Below are 18,769 nucleotides of genomic sequence, written 5' to 3'. Positions count from 1 at the left end.
ATCCCCCCAAACAAAACACACACACATACACACACCAATCCCTGGTGCCTAAGTGGTTTCTGACCTGTTGGGAGCAGATCAGCCTAATAGAAATAGGCCGATCTGCCCCCTAGGGGGGCAAAATTGGCCTTAAAATCTTTTGCCCTCCAGGGGAGCGACTCTTGCCTAAGGGGTCTATCCCAATCTGTAAAAAAAAAAAATCCCTGGTGCCTTGTGGCTTCTGCCACCCTTGGGGGCAGATTGGCCAAATTAAAAGAGGCCGATCTGCCCCCAAAGAGGGCAGTAATGACCTAAAATTAATTTGCCCCCCAGGGGAGCGACCCTTGCCTAAGGGGTTGCTCCCCTTGTGTGAAATTGGTGCCAAAAAAAACATACCTGGTGTCTAGTGTTTTCGGGGCAAATTGGCCTTAGGAAAATAGACCGATCTGCCCCCAAGGTGGGCAGAAATGGTCTAAAATAAAATTGCCCCCTGGGGGAGTTACCTTTGCTAAAGGGGTCTCTCCCCATCTGTAAAAAAAAAAATCCCTGGTGCCTAGTGGTGCCTAATTAAAATGGGCCGATCTGCCCCCAGGGAGGGCAGAAAAGGCCTTAAAAAATATGTCCCACAGGAGAGTGACTCTTTCTCAAGGGGCCGCTACCCTTTATTGTTTTATGCAAAAAAAAAAAAAATCCCTGGTGTCTAGTGAGCATTTCTGCCGCTCGGTCACTTTACGATCGGGCTGCAGAAATGCTCAGAAAGACATGAAAGGAAAGGAAAGACCTTACCTTTCCTTTCCTTTCATGTCTCTCTGCTCGCCCCCACCCCCGATTGGAAGAGAAATGCAAGCACTTTTCTTCTGAGCGTGCTGGAAGCTGAGCGGGGGTGTGCATTTGATGTGGTCAGTGCACGATCGCGTGCTGACGTCTTCAGACGTCACAGGGGGTTGAGGAGGCGGGGTTTATAAGGGAAGCAATTTCCTTTCCATCCCTACCTTGGGGGGTGGGTGGGAGGCCCTCTTGGGGAGTGCTAGTGCTTCCACCGAGGGCCAGTACAAGGACGTAAGTTACGTCCGTGGCGCAGAGGTAACCATTACGTCCTTGGCGGGGAAGAGGTTAAACTGCCATTCAATTAAAAAAAACACTGTTGTTCGCAATTTAAACTTGTTGTGCGTTCAAAAATTACTTGAATGAGTAATTTTAAGGTAAAAAAAATCTACCTTAAAAAACTACCCAAACGGTACATTTTGCACTAAAATTTCTCCCAAAAATGATACAATGTGAGGTAATGGCATAATCTGGGTAAATCCACGTAATTTTTTTGTTACACAAAATTACACTAAAAATACTGCTGCATAATTAAAACTTTGCACGGATCTAGTATCTACCTCTCCCCGGAGGCAACCTTAGACTCTTCACACCACATTATTCCTGAGTGTCAAGTCCTGAAGAAGTACTTGCGAGTTGCTCAGGTATCATAATAGGCCGGGCCCTGGAACATCAAGAGTAAAAGGGCTCAGCACCCACTGTCGGACCCAGGGGCATATTTATACTCCGTTCGCGCCGGATTTGCGTCGTTTTTTTAAACGCAAATTCGACGCAAAACTAACTCCATATTTACACTCTGGCGTTAGACGCATCTAGTGCCAAAGTCCATGGAGTTTGCGTCACTTTTTTGCGTGGACACCTACTTTGCGTTAATGATATGCAAGGTAGGCGTTCCCGTCTAAAAAATTGACTCTGAGGCATGTGCGCCGTATTTACACTCCCGGGCAAAAATCACGCCCGGGAGTGGGCGGGTCAAAAAAAATGACGTCCAGTCGCTTTTACGTCGTTTTTTAGCGCCTGGTCAGGGCAGGCGTTAAGGGACCTGTGGGCTCGGAAGGAGCCCAGAGGTGCCCTCCCATGCCCCCAGGGACCCCCCCTGTCACCCTTGCCCACCCCAGGAGGACGCCTAAGGATGGAGGGACCCATCCCAGGGAACTTAAGGTAAGTTCAGGTAAGTAATTTTTTTTTTTTTTGTGGCATAGGGGGGCCTGATTTGTGCCCCCCTACATGCCACTATGCCCAATGACCATGCCCAGGGGACAGAAGTCCCCTGGGCATGGCCATTGGGCAAGGGGGCATGACTCCTGTCTTTGCTAAGACAGGAGTCATTTCAATGGGGGTTGGGAGTTAAAAAAAATGGCGCAAATCGGGTTGAGGCGAAAATTTTGCCTCAGCCTGACTTGCCCCATTTTTTGGCACCCAAGCTCCATATTCCCCTACGCCGGCGCTGCCTGGTGTACGTCATTTTTTTTCACGCACACCAGGCAGCTCCGCCGGCTAACGTCATTGAATAAATACGGCGCCCGCATGGTGCTTCAGAATGGCGTTAGCCGGCGTTAGATTTTTTGACGCACAATTGCGTTGGCGCAGTTGTGCGTCGAAAAGTATAAATATGGCCCTCAGTATTTCCTGCTTGCCCCATGTCCCTCCAAAATGGGTTATGTCACAATTTTTTTATTCCACACATCTGTACCTTGACAATACATATTGTAGCTCAATTGTATTTATATAGCTTTTACTATCCCTGGCAAGGCGTCAAATTGCCTTTCGGCAAGTAGCAGGCTACTTCAGAACCCAAAAGGATTATTGGCGGATTAGTATTGGGAAATATAAGTATAGTATTAGTTTAGTAAGTTAGTTAGTTAGTAGTTAGGTTTGGGATGAGTCAAAGGAGAGATACATGATGGAAAAACTTGTAGGGTTGTTTGGGAGATCATAGTAGTAAACTGAGGTTTGGGTTGAACCAGCAGGGATAGAGGAAGGAAGCATCTGGGAAGGGTTATTTTGAAGATCATAGTAGAATGAGGTTTGGGATGAGTCAGAAAGTGGAGACAGAGGATAGATTGAGAGAGGTTGAGGGTGAGACAGAATAATGCATTGAGGAGAATCTCTAGGGCTAAAGTAATAAATATATAGATACATGATTACACAAAGAAAGATAATATATGTATAAGGAAGATATTATATTGAGATTTAAAGCTGTATTGTAAAAACACAGACTTTCAAGTGCTGCGATATTTGAAGGTAATTTATTGGTGTACTTTTTATGCCATTATTTTTATCTTTTCCTCAATATTTCAACAGTGAAATGCTTGTCGATAAATAGTTAAGATAATACTCACCCATTGTGATACATTGTGATAGATAAATAACACAGAGACTCATATGCAGCTAATCAAAACAACTTATATGGAAACTATGCAATGACCTATGAACATGTTCAGCATCGGGGTATATTCCCTTAAAAAACAAAAGTAACAGGGATGTTATAGTTAGGCTCACATTTTAAACATACAAAACCATAGAAATTCACCTGTTATAGAGTTATCTCAAATAAATGTATCTCGTGCCCTAAGGTAACTATAACTAACACCCCTACCATACACAGTTTTTTAATCAAAAATTTGACTGCAAATATTTTATTGGTATTATCAATGATGTTATCAAAGATGTCATGACTGACATAATTTGTGGGGTAATTAGCAGAGCTTGAAGGCCCCCGTGGTCCTAGCCGGATCCCGATTCCTGCAGAAGCTGGCATTGCTCCCACAAGCAGGGAGCTGCTTTAAATAGCGGCTCCCTGCTTGTGGGAGCAATGTTTTCATCTGTTTCCCTGCACTAATATTTGCATGTAGGGAAACAGATGAAAACTCCGCTTTCTGCAAGCAGGAGCTGTTTGACAGTTCCTGCTTGCAGAAAGTTGAGTTTGCTTTTGCTTGGTGGAAGCTGTCAACTCCCACAAAGCAAAAGCAAACAGCTAAGTCCCAGGGGTGGGCACCCGGGGACAAAGCAAGAGCCATGCAGCCCCCTCCAATGTAAAATAGCCCCAGGGTGGTGATCCCCGGGGCTAAGTGACCGCAATGCACCCTGCTCATTATTGTATTGTAGCCCTGGAGGTGGTGGTCCCAGGGACTGTGGGGTGGAAGGTGCATGGCCCACCCACACAGAACTAAATCTTTTCCCCAGGGAGATGGTGGTCTCTGGATCCCCCTGCATTTACTGCTATCTTTGCCCAAGGGAGGTGGTGGTCCGTGGGGCTGCAGGAACTGCTGCGTCCCCCCCCACATACCACATTAAATTAACCGAGGGGAGGTGGTGTATAGATATAGATATATAGATATTTATTAAGCAGGCTTAAAGAATATGCATATATTTTAAGAGAATAAAACATAGTTATTATACATATTTGTTCAACAAAATACACATCTAGATATACATATAATAACATTTTAAATGTTTATATACACAGGGAATGCAGTAAATTGCTGTTGGAGTATGGTGGTTATGTAGGAAAGAGCCAACTCTTGAGTAGTCTTCTGAAGATAAAATAGTTATCCATGAATCTTATATTTGTGGGTGAAGAATTCCATAGTTAGGCTGCTTGAACAGAAAAAGATGTACCACCTATTGTATTTTTCCTATATGTTGGCCTTTTGAGGTGAGATGCCAAACTTGAGTGGAGGTTACTTTGTTGAATGTATTTGGTTAGTTTATTCCTGTTGAAAAGTGGCCCTGTTCCATGTATTCTTTGTGGGTGATACAAAGCAGCTTGAAGGAGGATCTTCTAGTACTGGTAACTAATATAGGGCCCTCAAGGCAGGGGAGATGTGGGCTTGTGACTTTATATGTAGGAGTAGTCTAGCAGCAGAGTCCAGAATCTGTTGCAGTCTTTTCATAGTAGATAGAGATGATCCATGGTAGAGGCCATTGTCATAATTCAGTTCAGAAAGTACAAGAGAGATAGTAGCCTGGACCTTGTGGGGAAATACTGGGTGGAGGAAAATGCGTCGCAGAGGTTTCGTGGTGATAAAGCCTCATCTTGCTAATTTTTCCACTTGGGCATTCATTGTTAACTTGGAGTCTGTTGTAATTCCAAGGCTTCATACTTCCTTAGTTACTTTAACCCCACCTAACTCTAGCATCTTTGAGATTTCCTCCTTGATGCTGTTTCTCACTCTGTCAGTCAATCTGTAAGACCTGTGCTTAATAGGCAGTCTATCCCCAGTGTCAATGTAATGGGTGCACTATTTGGTGACCCCAGGAGTAAGTGAGAATAGGGAGGCAAAATTTCCCAGCAATTGCCAACAGTCCCTCTGCTGTTCTAGGGCTAAAGTAGGGGAAAGGTCCATGCCCTCCACTGACCCATCCTGCTTTTTGAAAGATACAAGGTGGGGGAAAGGTTCACTCTTGCCTTCCACCCCATCATCTGTGACAAAGAGCATGGTCAACTCAGGCCTCTCAAAATGTGGTTTGAGGTGGTTCATGTGTAGAACCCGCAAAGGGTTTCTAGGAGTCTGCATGTCCACCAGGTAGGTGACATTACACTTGCACTCCTTCACTTCAAATGGGCCAGACCAATGGTCTTGGAAAGAATGGGGCTCTATGGGGGCCATCACTCACACCTTCTGGCCAGACTGAAACTCAACCAGGGTGGTATTCTGATCACACCAGCATTTCATGTTCTCCTGGCCAGCCTCCAGATTGTCCTGGGCGAGTTTCCAGAAGTGGGCTGTCTGGTTCTTGAAGGCTAGCATGTAACTGAACACATTCTGGGATGGCTTTTTTGTAGCTTGCTCCCAGCTCTCCTTCACCAAACTGAGAGGTCCTCTCACGAGGTGTCTATACAGTAGTTCAAAAAGGCTGACTCCAACCCACTTCTGTGGTACCTCCATGTAAGGAAACAACAGGAATGGTAACAAGAAGTCCCACTTACACCTCATGGCTTCTGAAAGACCCATAATCATGCTCTTCTGGGTGCCTTTAAACCTTTCAACCAATCCATTACTTTGGTGGTGGTAAGGCCTGATGAACTTGCCACACCACACCACACGCCTTCCACATGCTCTTCATGTACAGCAACATGAAATTGGTACCCCGCTCAGATACCCCCACCATGGGGAAACCTACCCTGGTAAAGGTCCTCATAAGTGCCCTGGTCACTGTGGACACAGTCACTGTCCTCAGAGGGGTAGCTTCTGGGTACTGAGTAGCATGGTACACCAAGACCAGGATAAACCTGCTGCCCATGGCTGTCTTGGGATACAGAGGCCCCACAATGTCAATGCCCACCTGCTCGAAAGGGGTGCTCATGACAGGAAATGGTTGAAGAGGGGCCCTGCACCTCTTCCCAGATTTGCCACTCTCCTGGCTGATAGGTCCTGCCAAATGAATCTGAGACCTTCTTCATTTGGGGACAATAAAATTGGGTTACAAGCCTGTCAAAGGTCTTGTCCTGCCCAAAGTGACCTTCCAGTGGCACATCATGAGCCAGACCCAGTAGGAAGGCTTTGAACCACTGGGGTACAACAAGCTAACAGGCTGTCCCAGGCTCTGTATACAGGAGATCATTCTCCCAGTAAATCAGTTTAGATCTAGAGGTGTCACCAGCTGCCTGGGCAACGGCCTGTTTTCGAAGGCCCTCAAAGTTGGGGCATGCTTTCTGCATTGTGTAGAACTCCTACCTGGTGGGGGCCTCCTTCCCTCAACCAATGGGTTGGCTCAGGCAGGTCCTCCAGTCCAGCCACGTCCCCTCAGGTTTAGCCTCCTCCTGGACCATGGGAAACTCAGGAGCTGGCTTCCCACGCCCCTTGCCCCTCCCTCTCCTGGCAGGCACCTGGACTATAGTTTGAGACTCCAGGTCCTTCTGATCACCCTCTCTGACAGCCATAGACTGTGTGGTCATGCATGCCCACTCTGGCCATCCTAACATTTCCAAGTGTGACCTAAGCTCTACCTCATTCCAGGTGGTATGCTCCAGGTCATTCCCTAGCAGACAGTCAACAGACATAGAGGGACTCACAGCTACCCTTAAAGAACCTGAGACCCCAACCCCATTTAAAGGGAACTTGAGCTACTAAGCACTGGCATTTACTGTTGTCTACTGCTACAACCTGGTGGACCATACAAAGGATTACCTGTTCTTAAGACACCAGATGGCATTGGACTGTTGTTATAATGGCTCCTGTGTCTCCCAGAGCCTCCACCTGCCTCCCATTGATGGTCACCAACTGCCTATACTTTTTAGCATTGTCTGATATGAGGGTTATGTGGACTACTTCACCATCTCCCCGGGCGATTAGGGTTATCTCAGCTGGTCCCTCATCACTAACTGGGGCCAACTCCTCCCCAAGCCCTACACTTGCCACCCCAACTGGCTGCCCACCTCTGGCGGACGAGGTCCACTTGGAACACTTGGGACTCCCCCTGAAATACCCTTCCTGATCACAGGCAAAACACTTTAGTTGTCCCTTCCCTGCAAGCTTTCCTGAAGGGAACCAACTCTTCTTCTCAATTCTTACCCTGGTACTAGTTTGGGGATCTTTAAAGAACTCCTTACTTTTATCCTTGTCCCCCCTCTTTCTGTTGGGGACCCTGCCCACCCTTGGCTGAGTCTCCCACATACTACTTCTTGTGGATCCTGGTCCTAATCTTGCGGTCGCCTCCTGAGCAAGGTTCCTGAGGTCAGTAAGTCTGCTGTCAATCAAGTGCTGGCACAGCTCTGGAAAACACAGACTAGATAAGTGCTCCCATACAAACAAACTATACAGCCCCTGAAAATGTGTCACCTCACTGCCCTTCACCTAACCATCCTAGGCTCTGCAGAAGGAATCCACACACTCAAGCCAGGTCTGAGAATCATGTTTCCTACTCTCCCTGACCTTTCACCTGTACATTTCAGGTGTAAGGCCTTACCTAGTGATGAGGGCTTCATTTGCTTTGGTGTAGGTAAGCTCACTAGCTACCCCTAGCACCAACAAGGTATCCTTCCCCTCTGCTGTGAAGTAGTTCCACAGGGCCACCCCTCAATCTCTCTCAGATCCTGTGCATGTGGAGTGTTACCTGGAAGCCCTGAAACCACCTGTACATGTCATCCTTCTTAATGCACTCTTTTCCTAGATTTTTGAGTAGGTGCACCCTTCTCTCAGGCTGCACAGATGAAATGCTGCCACCACCTGTGCTGGGCCTGCTCCTTAGATTCAGCTCCTTCAAGCTCAGCTCCTGAGCTAAAAGCAATTTTCTCTCCTTTGTGGCAAGTTTATTTTTTTCTGCCACCCTGTTGTTCTTTGCCAGCTCCAGCTGTAGTTCTCTCTCATGCAGCAGCTTGAGTTTCTTCATCTCCATCTGATGTCTCCTCTCTCCTTGTCTGTTCCTCAGGTCCTCTGGGGTCAGACCTCTGGAGGAAACACTGCTACTTTCCCTGGAGAGTGCCTCCCTCCTAGACAGATCCTGGTTCTCCACCACATCCTGCAGGTTGTCCTCCTCTCCCTCCACAACAACATTCGCCTCCTCTGTGGGTCCACCAGCCTCCTTTGCCAAACAGGCCCTCAGCACCTTTTGCAGCTCCTCCTTTTTATTGAGGTCTTTAATTGGACACTGGAGCTCTTCACAAAACTTCCTGAGCAGAGACACTGAGTATGGCTCCAACTTCTCCTCCTCAAAAACTACGTTCGCAGCAACTGCTGGTGGCTCCCCATATTGATACATGCTTGTAGATGATGCTCAAAAGTTGCAAAGTTCAAAAAGGCAAGAGAAATCCAGAAAGGAAAACAAAAAACAGAATGTGGTTGCATAATGGTTTGCAATCAGACAGTAGTGTACAACAATCACTGTATGCAAAGTACAAATGAAAGTCCTATCCTCACCCCTGATCACTAATGTTAGAAATGGGGTCTCTTTTGGCAGTCAGTTTACACCCTGTCCAAGTAGGGACCCCCACTCTATTCGGGGTAAGGGAGATACACATCTCAGATAACTTGTGCTCACCCCCATTGCAGCTTCACACAAGCAGTCAGGCTTATCTCAGAGGCAATGAGTAAAGTGTTTGTACACACACACACACACACCCAGTAACACAGTGAAAACACCACAAAAGTACTCAAAACGAGTTTAGAAAAATAGCCAATATTTATCTGAGTAAACCAAGCCCAAAACTACATAAATTCAACATACACAAATAAAGTTATAACTTTTTAAAGGTTTTAAAGAGTCATAGGCCCTCATTACAACCCTGGCGGTCGGTGTTAAAGCGGCGGTAAAACCGCCAACAGGCCGGTGGAAAAAAAAAGGAATCACAACCATGGCGGAAACCGCCAATATAGACAGCCACTTTAACACTCCGACCGCCACGGCGGTACAAACAAACACCGCGGCGGTAACCGCCAACAGACAGGCGGAAGACAATGTACCGCCCACATTATTACAACAGGCCAATCCGCCACCTTTTCCGGGACGGTTTCACTGCGAACAAAAACACGACGGAAACAGGACTTGGAAGGGAAAATGCTCACCTCTACACACCCCACGAGGAACCAGGACGCCATGGAGCCAGAATTCCATATTCTACCTGCCTTTGTCTTCCTACTCCTCTACCAGGAGCACGAACGCCAGCAGCGAAGACCACAGTGAGTACTGCACCTACGACACAGGGGAGGGGGAGGGAAAAGAGAATGACACACACAGGCAACACGAAATACCCCCACCCTCCCCCACTACAACACACACACTAATACATGTTGATACATTACAGTTACACCCCCAACCCCCTGTAAGAATGCAAAGCCGAAAGGAAATGATTGTAACGATTGTAATCAATTAAAATCCAGTACTCAAATATATATATACACTATAAACAAATATATACACCAATAATGCAAGTCCAGGTATTGCACCATTTATAGTCCGTGGACCACTGGGCCCAAAATGCATGGGCGAAGCCCACACAAGATACCCGATCAAAACGGAGAGAACACTGCAGGGGTATCAAATAGAAATACAACAGGCACCTCAGGGAGAAGGGAAGGGGGGCACCTCAGCCGGATGAGTGCACGACGTCAGATCCACGAGGGGGCTCAATGCCCACTGCTGTATCCTGGGGAGTGCAAAGCCACAGTCTCTCAAGTGGGTGGTTTGCCCACTGTTTTATCCTTGGGAGTGCAAAGCCACAGTCTCTCAAGTTTCTTCAGTGGGTGGTTTGCCCACTGCTTTATCCTGGGGAGTGCAAAGCCACAGTCTCTCAAGTGGATAACAGTCTCCACTGGTTCTGGAGGGGGCTTTGTGCCCAGAGAGCTTCATCCTGCCAAGGACAGAGGTAGTGGATGTGAATCTCCACTGGTTCTGGAGGGGGCTTTGTGCTCAGAGTGCTTCATCCTGCCAAGGACTGATTTAGTGGATGTGAATCTCCACTGGTTCTGGAGGGGGCTTCGTGCCCGGAGTGCTTCATCCTGCTCGTGGCGGCCTCAGTAGCGGCGGTGCTTGCGGCGCTCATTGGCCTGCAGTGCTGGTGGGTGGCTCAGTGAACGTGCTGCTGGCAGCGGTGTCCTGGGCAGCGGTGCTGGTGGCGGCGGTGTCCTTGGCAGCAGTGCTGGTGGTGTCCTGGGCAGCGGTGCTGCTGGCGACAGTGTCCTGGGCTGCAGTGCTGGTGGCGGCGGTGTCCTTGGCAGCAGTGCTGGTGGTGGCGGTGTCCTTCGCAGCGGTGCTGGTGGCGGCGGTGTCCTTGGCAGCGGTGCTGGTGGCGGCAGTGTCCTTGGCAGCGGTGCATGTGGCGGGGGTGTCCTGGGCAGCAGTGCTGCTAGCGGCGGTGTCTTGGGGAGCGGTGCTGGTAGCGGTCTTGTCCGCCGTGCAGGTTGGCGGCGACTTCCCTTTCTTTCTGTGCCCCTTCCCCACCTTGGATGGTGGCGCAGCTTTCTTCCCACTCCCAACTGTAGTCCTGGGAGGGCCCTTGGTGGCAGGTGTTTTACCCTTCTCCCTCCGGGCAATGGCCAACTTCTTATGCTTCTGAGGTGGGAGACTGTCCGTGGTCTGGCTCCTTGGCACACTGGCTGCCCTGCTGCTTGGCGCACTCCAGAAGCCGGTTACTGCTGGCACCACTGTTCCCGCTGATGTGGTGGCTGAGGTGCTGGGTTGGGACCTGGAAAGGCGTGCCCTAGGGGACTGGAGGGGTGGGAGAGGTGAGGAGAAGAGGTCAAGGTTGGACAGGAAAAGTTTTTTAGACACACTGGGATGGATAGATGGAGAGGGTTTGGGAGTGGAGGAAGAGGTAGTGGTTGTAGGAGGTGTACGTTTGCTGACTTTGGGTGAAGGTGCATGGGCTAGAGGCTGTCGTGAGGTGGATGGCTGTTGGGTGGGTGTGTGACTGCGTTTGTGTACATTGGGAGGTGGGCTCACAGACACACTGGGAGAGGACACAGGGGATGTGTGAATGGTAGTGGGGGTGGTGAGTACACATGAGTGCTGTGTGGTGATGGGTGTGCTGGTGATGGACATAGTGGATGAAGATGTGGTGCATGCAGGTGTGAGTTGAGATGTGACAGGGAGGGAGGAGGGAGACGGGGAGGAGGGGGACTCAGCGGAGACAGTGGCTGTTGATATGTCTGCATGGGAATGATGCTTGTGTGAGTGTCTGTGGGATATGTGGTGCTTATGTTTGCCAGAGCTTCCCTTGTGTGTTGAGGTGTGTGCATGCTGGTCTGATGGTGTGCTTGGGATCGGCTAAGGTACAGGGGTTTGGGTCTGGGTGGAGGAAGTTGGAGGGGGGAGGCTGGACACAGGGACAATGGCTGCCATCAGTGCTGAGGCCAGAGTCTGAAAAGCTCTCTGTTGGGCTGCTTGACCAGAATGAATGCCCTCTAGGTATGCATTGGTCTGTTGCAACTGCCTCTCTACACCCTGGATGGCATTCAGAATGGTAGACTGCCCAACAGTGAGGGATCTGAGGAGGTCAATGGCCGGGCTGACAGGGGCAGGGGATGAGGTGCCTGGGACGAAGGAGATGCCCACCCTCCTGGGTGAGCGGCCACGGGGCACACGCTTAGGGGCTGCTGGGAGGGTGGTGCTGGTGGGGGGTTGGCGGCTGTACCTGTAGATGCGGGGGCACAGAGGGGCCCGTCTCACAAGGGAGCTCCCATCAGAGGAGTCCGTGTCACTGGTCTCAGCTCCTGTCCCCACCGTGGAGCTCCCCTCTCCCTCCATCCCACTGGTGCCTTCAGACTCCGTTGTCTCGCCCTCCAGGGCCATGTGGGATACAGCTCCCTCCTGCTCCGGTGCCACTGCTCCTCTGCCTGATGATGCTATTGCACACAAGAACAGGGAGACCAAAAAAAGGGGGTGGAAAGACAGAAGAAAGACATGTTGAGTGCATGCAATACCGCTACCGTTGGTGGACACGACAGACACAGAAGACCTCTGCACTACGCCGTGCACTTAGAGTTCCTTAATTAATCACAGGGACAAGGGGTACAAGGCCTAGGCCCAATTCATGCACACATGGAAGTCACACGAGCCTGACTAGGTGTAGTTGGCTCTGAACACTGGTGGGGTGGGGTGCCACATGGCCTGCCTTACGAAGGGACCTTACCTACTAAACTCGCCCTGGCCTAGGGGAACCCACAGCCCACCTTCCCCACCCAGACACCTCGTAATGCGCGCTGAATCAGCTGAATGAGAGTGTACTCACCCCCTTGTGGCTGCTGTGATGCTCTCAAGCACCAATCCAACTCCGGATACGCCACCGCCAGGATCAGGAACATCAGGGGGGTCATGGTGCGACGGGCACCCCTCCCACGTTGGGAGGCCATCCCCAGCTGGGCCTCCGCTGTCTTCTTGCTCCAGCGGCGAATGTCCTCCCATCTTTTCCGGCAGTGTGCGCTCCATCTGTGGTGGACCACAGGGTCCGGAGTTCCTTGGCGATGGCACACCAAATATCCTTCTTCTGGTGGGCGCTGACCTACAGGAATAGTACAGGGGAAAAGGAGAAGATATAACCGCTTGGACCGTCACAGTCATTGGCCCTCGTTCTTACCCTTGCCATGAAGCACATGCACTCACCGTCATTTCATGCACGCCTCATTCCCCCCCCCCGTATCTTCCATCCACAACACTCCACAGAGGCACTGCCCATACAGCATGCTCACAGTGTACTTACCTGTTTGTCTGGAGGACAGTAGAGTAGTGTGTACTGGGGGAGGACCCCATCCACTAGTTTCTCCAACGTGGTGAAGGCAGGGGCCCTATCCCCAGACACATGAGCCATTGTTTCTTCCAGACTGACATCACAGCAGCACTTGCAGTGTAGGTCCTCTCCTGTCGAAGATCAGGTATCAAGTGAGTGAACAGTTAGAAAATGGCGGTCACGTCCACGGCGGTGCGTACCGTCACCACCGGCGTACATCGTCAAGACCCAGAGGGTCCAATGTTAACCAATGCAGGATTGCGCCGCAGTCTTCGACCGCCTACCGCGACGGTGTACAACGCCAGCGCAGTTACCTCATATCCCCTTGTCCCACATTACAGGTCAGGCAGCCGCCATTTCAGGGGGCCACATGGCATTAATTTTAAATGCGTCACACATATCTAGGCCTTGCATACACATTAAGACAGTGATATAGCGGATTGAAAAATGTGTGCAATAAAGTAGTGTTTTCGTACCTCAGTGTTGGCTGACCCTCTGCTCGCTGTTCTCCTCCATAGAGCACGTCCGCTGAGGCAGGTGAGGAGATGGCGGCATCTTCCGGTGTACAGACCTCTGGTGGACCTGTCGACAATGGAAGAGTGACATGTAATTGTCACCTACAGACTGGACCGTGCCACAATCCAGATAAACTGTGTGCCCAGTTGGAGCCGGGCCTGATGTCAGCTATCCGCAATCCCACAGGTATCCCCCCTCTAGTGCAGGTGCTGTCAGTACTCCATTTCCTGGCAAGTGGGTCTTTTCAGACGACAGTGGCCATAGCATCAGGGATGTCCCAGCCTATGTTTTCTAATGTGTTGTCCAGAGTGTTGTCTGCCCTGCTGAAACACATGCGCAGCTACATCGTTTTCCCTCAGGTGGAGGATTTGCCTACGGTGAAATGTGACTTCTATGCCCTGGGACATATCCCCAACATCATAGGTGCCATTGATGGGACACATGTGGCCTTGGTCCCCCCCGCAGGAGTGAAGAGGTGTACAGAAACCAGAAGAGTTACCATTCTATGAATGTGCAGATGGTGTGTTTGGCCGACCGGTACATCTCCCATGTGAATGCCAAATTTCCTGGCTCAGTGCATGACGCTTACATTCTGAGGAATAGCAGCATCCCTTATGTGATGGGGCAACTCCAGAGGCACTGTGTGTGGCTATTAGGTGAGGACATGGACCATATACAGTGTGACTAGGTGTCTGGGTCTGGGGGTGTCCCTAGGGTTTAGTGTGTGTCTAACAGTTGTCCCTCGACATTTGCAGGTGACTCTGGGTACCCCAACCTGTCATGGCTACTGACCCCAGTGAGAAATCCCAGGACAAGGGGAGAGGAACGCTACAATGAGGCCCATGGGCGAACTAGGAGGGTTATACAGAGGACCGTCGGCCTCCTGAAGGCCAAGTTCAGGTGCCTCCATATGACAGGTGGTTCCCTATTCTACTCACCAAAGAAGGTGTGCCAGATCATCGTGGCCTGCTGTATACTGCACAACTTGGCTTTGCGACGACAGGTGCCTTTTCTGCAGGAGGATGGTCCTGAAGGAGGTCTTGTGGCAGCTCTGGAGCCTGTGGACAGTGAAGACGAGGAAGCAGAAGAAGAGGATATCGACAACAGAGACACGGTGATTCATCATTACTTTCAGTGAGACACAGGTAAGAAGACATCACTGCCTGCTACATCTGATACACTTGTTCTACCTATCATCTGTCTGTCACTTTCACCCAGTGTATGGACCCTGAGTTGTCACTTTCCCTTTCGATTTCACAGATGTGGGCCCCACTGTGTGACATCTGCTTTGTTTCCTCATGGACTAGAGCTGTGTGACATAGGTATGTTGACAATACAATGGATATATAATTTTTCCTCAGTTATTGCAAATACGCATTTTCGAAAGCAGAGACTGACTCCAGATAGTTTTGTGATTTAAGGGTGTTTATTTAAGTGCTAAATAGTGGAGGGGGTTGTAAAATGGTCAGGGGTGATGGTGGAGGAATGTCAATGGCAGAGTCCAGTCTATTAGTCTCACATGTGCATTTTCCAAAGGGGCATAGGAAGTGGAGCTAGGGCAGTTGATGGATGGACAGGGTGACAAAGTGGGACAAAAGGATGACAATCAGGGTGGTCTCATTTCTTGGCGGGGGTCATGGCATTGTTCTCTGTCTTTGTCCTGGATCTCAGGGACCGTTTGTGGGGTGGTTCTCCATCTGCAGGGGGTGGGGTGCTGGTGTTGTGGTCCTGTGGCAGTGCCTCCTGTCCACTAGCGCCGGCAGAGGTGGTGGGCAGTTCATTGTCCAGGCTAGTGTCAGGGGCCCCTTGCTGTGCCACAGTGTCCCTCCTGGTGTTCACGAGGTCCTTCAGCACCCCTACAATGGTGCTCAGGGTGGTATTGATGGATTTGAGTTCCTCCCTGACCCCCAAATACTGTTCCTCCTGCAGCCGCTGGGTCTCCTGAAACTTGGCCAGTACCGTTGCCATCGTCTCCTGGGAATGGTGGTAGGCTCCCATGATGTTGGAGAGGGCTTCGTGGAGAGTGTGTCCTGCCCCTGTCGCACAGCAGCCCTCCCAGTTTCCCTGTGTTCCTGGACCTTTGTCCCCTGAACCGTGTACCCACTGCCACTGCCCCAGGTCCCTGCTGTTGTTGGGGAGGTAGGTTAGCCTGGGTTCCCTGTAGTGGTGGACACACTGCTGCTTGACGTGTCCTGGGGACCGAGGTATGGGCCCGCTGGGTGGGTGCTGAGCTGGTGTTTCCAGAGGGGGGGGGCTCTGTTGTGGCTTGTGCCAGTGTGAGGGGAACCGACTCTCCCAAGTTCCCAGATGGGCCGGGCTAGTCATCCAGATCCAGTTGGACAGAGCTGCTGTCATCACTGTGGGCCTCTTCTGTGGGGGGAGTGGACATGTCTGGAACCTCCTCTCAGGTGACATTGGGTAGGGGTCCTGCAGGGGTGTAAAGGCATAATTATTGCATCTCTGTGTGCCATGGTGTGCAATGGTTGGGTGAACCTATACCCCAGTGCTTGCATTCTTGTGTAGGACCTTGTGTGATAATTGTGTAGGGGTGTGTGTGGGTATGTGCAGTGGCCATGCATTGGTGATGGGGGTCCATGCTTTGGTGTTGCATGCAGGGCTTGGTGTTGGGATGGGTGGGTTGTGATAGTGGGAAATATGTGAGAAGTTGGAGTGATGGGGGTGAGGGCGAGGGTGGTGGTATGTGATAGCATGCAGGTAGGGTGGGGGATGAAGTAGTGAAAGATTTGACTTACCAGGGTCCATTCCTCCAGCTACTCCTGCGAGGCCATCAGGATGCAGTATAGCCAAGACCTGCTCCTCCCATGTTGTTAGTTGTGGGGGAGGAGGTGGGGGTCCACCGCCAGTCCTCTGAACCGCGATGTGGTGTCTTGAGACCACAGAACGTACCTTCCCCCGTAGGTCCTTCCACCTCTTCCCGATGTCATCCCTAGTTCTTGGGTGCTGTCCCACTGCGTTGACCCTGTCCACGATTCTGCGCCATAGCTCCATCTTCCTAGCTATGGTGGTGTGCTGCACCTGTGATCCGAATAGCTGTGGCTCTATCCGGATGATTTCCTCCATCATGACCCTGAGCTCCTCCTCAGAAAACCTGGGGTGTCTTTGCAGTGCCATGGGTTGGTGTGGGTGATGTGTGAGGTGGTGTGTGTTGTGATGTGTGGGGTGATGTTTAGGGGTGTTCTGTGCGTGGATGTGTGATGGTGTTGTGTGCCTCTGTATGGTGGGGTTGTCTTTGCTGTGCTGTCTCTCTGGCCTTCGTCTAAATTTCTGGTCGTAAGGGTTTTTAAGTGATGTGGGTGTGTGTTTTATATTGTATTGAGTGTGTGCGTGTGTTGTGTGTATGTGTATCAGGTGTGTGTATTTGGAATTGTCCAATGTGGTAGTGTTTTGTAAATGTGTGTGTATTTTGAGCGCAGCGTGGATTCGTGGGTCGTGATAGTGTGGGTGTATTCCTGTTGGCGTGCCGGTGGAGGTTTTGTTATCGCCAGTTTATCACTGACCTTTGGTGTGGCGGACTTGTGTGGGTGTCTGGATTTTGGCGGATTCCGAGCTGTGGGTCGTAATAGCTGTGGCGGAATTCCGCGGTGGTGTGTTGGCAGTCTTCTGCAAGGCGGTAAGCAGCATTTACCACCAATGTTGTAATGGCCCCCATAATCCTGAAAAATCAGTGGTTATATCCTTATAACACACAGGGCCATATTTATACTTCTTGACGCAAAACTGCGCTAACGCAGTTTTGGGTCAAAAAAATTAGCGCCGGCTAACGCCATTCTGAAGCGCCATGCGGGCGCCGTATTTAATCAATGACGTTAGCCGGCGTTAGCCGCCGGCGCTGCCTGGTGTTCGTGGAAAAAAACGACGTACACCAGGCAGCGGCGGCGTAGGGGGATATGGAGCTTGGGCGCCAAACAATGGGGCAAGTCAGGCTGAGGCAAATTTTTCGCCTCAACCCGATTTGCGCCATTTTTTTCGACTCCCAACCCCCATAGAAATGACTCCTGTCTTAGCAAAGACAGGAGTCATGCCCCCTTGCCCAATGGCCATGCCCAGGGGACTTCTGTCCCCTGGGCATGGTCATTGGGCATAGTGGCATGTAGGGGGGCACAAATCAGGCCCCCCTATGCCACAATTTTTTTTTTTTTAAAATACTTACCGGAACTTACCTTAATGTCCCTGGGATGGGTCCCTCCAGCCTTGGGTGTCCTCCTGGGGTGGGCAAGGGTGACAGGGGGTGTCCCTGGAGGCATGGGAGGGCACCTCTGGGCTCCTTCTGAGCCCACAGGTCCCTTAACGCCTGCCTTGTCCAGGCGCTAAAAAACGGCGCAAAAGCGGCTGTATGTCATTTTTTTTGACCCGCCCACTCCCGGGCGTGAATTTTGCCCGGGAGTGTAAATACGGCACACATGCCTCGGAGTCAATTTTTTAGACGGGAACGCCTACCTTGCATATCATTAACGCAAAGTATGTGTCCACGCTAAAAAATGACGCAAACTCCATGGACTTTGGCGCTAGACGCATCTAACGCCAATGTATAAATATGGAGTTAGTTTTGCGTCGGAATTGCGTAAAAAAAACCGACGCAATTCCGGCGCAAACAGAGTATAAATATGCCCCACAGTACCTTAGATGCGTCAAAAATAAAGATGGTGCAGGCTTCAAAGGAGGCGATGTGTTGGAAAAGCAAGCAATGTGTCAATTTTTTTTCCTCTGGATTGGCAACGCGTGGATTCTTTTCACGCCGAATTTGCGATGCATCAATTATTTTCCCGCTGGATGGGTGATGGGTAGATTCTTTTCCCACCGGACTGGTGATGCATCCATTCCTTACTGTGGTGCAGCGTAGATGATGAAAATTACACCCAGGGATAATGAGTGGAAAATGCAGATGCATGGAAACAATGGATCTGCGCTGAAGCAGGCTGTTCATTGATTCTGCAGCCGCGAGGCATTCAGGGGCAAGTGTCAGCAGAGGTAAGGTGCCCAGAGTCATAAAGCCAGCAAAAATGAAATTCAGCACAGGATCAAAAAATAGGAAGTCAGAGGCTGAAAAGACAGGTGAAACCACACCAAGAGCTGACAGGTCCAACAGGTGTCATGATCAACTGTCTGAAAGGCAGCTGAGAAGTCCAAGAGATGTAGTGCAGCAACTCCATCACAGTCTACTGTGGTTTTAAGGTCATCCCAGATTGCAATGATGGCAGATTCTGCACCTCTTCCTGGCTGTATTCCAGTTTGGTAGTCTGAAAGTATGGAGATATCTTCAAT

The sequence above is a fragment of the Pleurodeles waltl genome, chromosome 4_2, assembly GCF_031143425.1.
Source record: "Pleurodeles waltl isolate 20211129_DDA chromosome 4_2, aPleWal1.hap1.20221129, whole genome shotgun sequence".
NCBI classification, from domain to species: Eukaryota; Metazoa; Chordata; class Amphibia; order Caudata; family Salamandridae; genus Pleurodeles; species Pleurodeles waltl.
The sequence above is the reverse complement of the archived record's forward strand: the minus strand, read 5'-3'. Positions refer to the sequence as shown.